This window comes from Vidua chalybeata, chromosome 6 (genome assembly GCF_026979565.1).
Source record: "Vidua chalybeata isolate OUT-0048 chromosome 6, bVidCha1 merged haplotype, whole genome shotgun sequence".
Classification (NCBI taxonomy): domain Eukaryota; kingdom Metazoa; phylum Chordata; class Aves; order Passeriformes; family Viduidae; genus Vidua; species Vidua chalybeata.
The window spans coordinates 52,553,337-52,555,714 of NC_071535.1; positions in this window are offsets into that span (position 1 = coordinate 52,553,337).

The window sequence follows — 2,378 nt, forward strand, 5'->3', positions numbered from 1 at the left end:
GTATTTATCAACACATCAGAAGTAAAAGAATTTTACATAGGCATCAATACTTGGAAATCTGGTCCTAACAGTAAGAAAATCGCATTTAGCATTTGGAAAAAACACATAGTTCTAGTCCTAATCTCTAGTATAGTAACTGGGTATTTTAAATCAAAATGGGATGTTTACCTTCAGCTGCCTCCCTTTTAAAGAACCACAAAACCACCTCCCCTTTTGATTAAAAGCCACTGGGATAGCAAAAAAGGGAATACATTCAATAAAAAGAGAAGTTGTGCAAATCTGTTTTTAGCAAAAAAACCCCACAAACATAGTGTTGTAACAGAGAACTTGAATGGCATTTGAATGCAGTTCAGGTAATAACCATCACTATATTTTATCTACCAGCACAGGCAAGACTCAAAGCCTGCTGTGAGCATTCAGACCTCCCAGGTATCATTGTTCTGCAGAATGACACACATAAACTGATTAACAGGTTCAAATGCAGTTAAAAAAGAAAGCCCAGACTAGGAATAGATGGACCAAGTCAGGTATTTTTAAACTGCACAGCATTTACATGCATGCAAGTATGAGGGACTAGAATGCCAAATAAGTCTCAGCAGAACAGGATGGTAGGAACACCAGACTGCAGGAGCTCTGGCAAATCGTGAAGCACTAGGGCTGTGCTTGTTTGCCTTTAAGAGTATTTATATATTCGGGGCCGGATTTCATCAGCACTATCTGACTGCAGAGGCAAGCAAACAGCTCCAGCAATGGCCTTGCACATACGTGAAAGTGCCAGGGGCTCTTGCCTCTCCTTCAAGGTACAATGAAGAAAGAGGAACTGCGGGAATGTTTTTCATCACAGCCCAATGGAACCACCAGCACTTCAAGAAGTGTTAGGCACAAACTTGCTTTCCTAGTGTGTCCAGAGACACAATGAACACCTCACAGCATCATTCATTAATGCATTTCTCCAACTTCCACTGCAATCTCTGATGTAAACCCTTAGGCAACAGAGTCTCCAATTTCTTCCCACGTTTGCAATACACAAGCATCCAAAACGAGTGGAGGGCCCAATGAACTATTCATTCTGTGCACACACATTACATTCCTACCCTTGTATGAGAGATCTTCTATAGATGTTGTAAATGAAAAGGGATACATAAACTAGGAAACTAATGATGCAAATACAGCAATATCTTTTTTTTTAAATCACCTCAAGTTTACTGTCCTCTGGTGGTATTCCTCAGTTTCATGTTATCCAGACATTTAATTTCAAACCGCCAATTTAAATGGCAAATTTTTGCTCCTTCTGGTTCATTATGCTCTACCTCACTCAGTACTTTTCTGGTTATGCTTCCAATGAAATGCATCATTATAAATTTTGCTACTGTATTCACCAAGTATTTAATTTTCTCACATTACACAACATAAAAATATACCAGTAGAGGAAGATGTTTTATAAACAAATGCAAGACTTGTAAGACTTATAAGAATTGGCATTTTTGTCCAAATTACTTTAAAAATGATGGAACATCTTTGGAATTCCTATACTGATCCCAAAGAGAAACTGCTCCTATCAATCAAGAAAATGATCAGGGCAATGGGCCCTGGCTTCCATTGCCTAAACTTTTTTTATGTAAGCACCAGTCAATTAACAGAATTGAAGTAGGCAAAGTGGTTTGAAGAACCAAGTGGCCTGAAATCCACATCTGCATGCCATTACTTGTTGGCATGGTGTATTTCTAGCACACTATAAATTGTGCAAACATAGACTTTCTGATTTCCTACCCAACAGTTAAGACAACTCCTTTGAATAACAAACCACAGGGCCCTTTCTAATTTAGGGCTAGTACAGCAAATGAAAGGACAACCATCTGCATCATGAGTCCTACCCACATGGTTTGCTGGGGTTCTGCTATCTTGCCAAAGGCCTCAAATTTCATATTTACCCTTTTGAGCCTAGTAAAGAAGTTGAGAATGCCTTGGGATTTCCAGTTAGAAGATTGCCCTTCATGCAAAGATATACTCACTTCCTAAAAAAATGTGTTTGGAACTTCACCATATCTACTGGTCCTCACTGAGAGCCACTGGTGAACAAAGGCATGAACACCACAGTTTTAACAGCTCTAGGTTTCAATAAAAAACATATATCTATATAGTAAATTCAAGTAAACAAATCCCAATAGACTCACCTCCTCCCCCACACAGTGTTTAATCTAACACAAAATGTTATAGTTGTTACACAACAAAATACACAATGCTACACAATGTGTATCTACACACAAATTTTCATCTATAAATAATTTATGACATGTTATTCAGCTTTAGCACAAAATCCTAGCAAATAACAGTAAAATCCCTTCCATAACTATTGTTATAACTGCAAGAACTCTCCC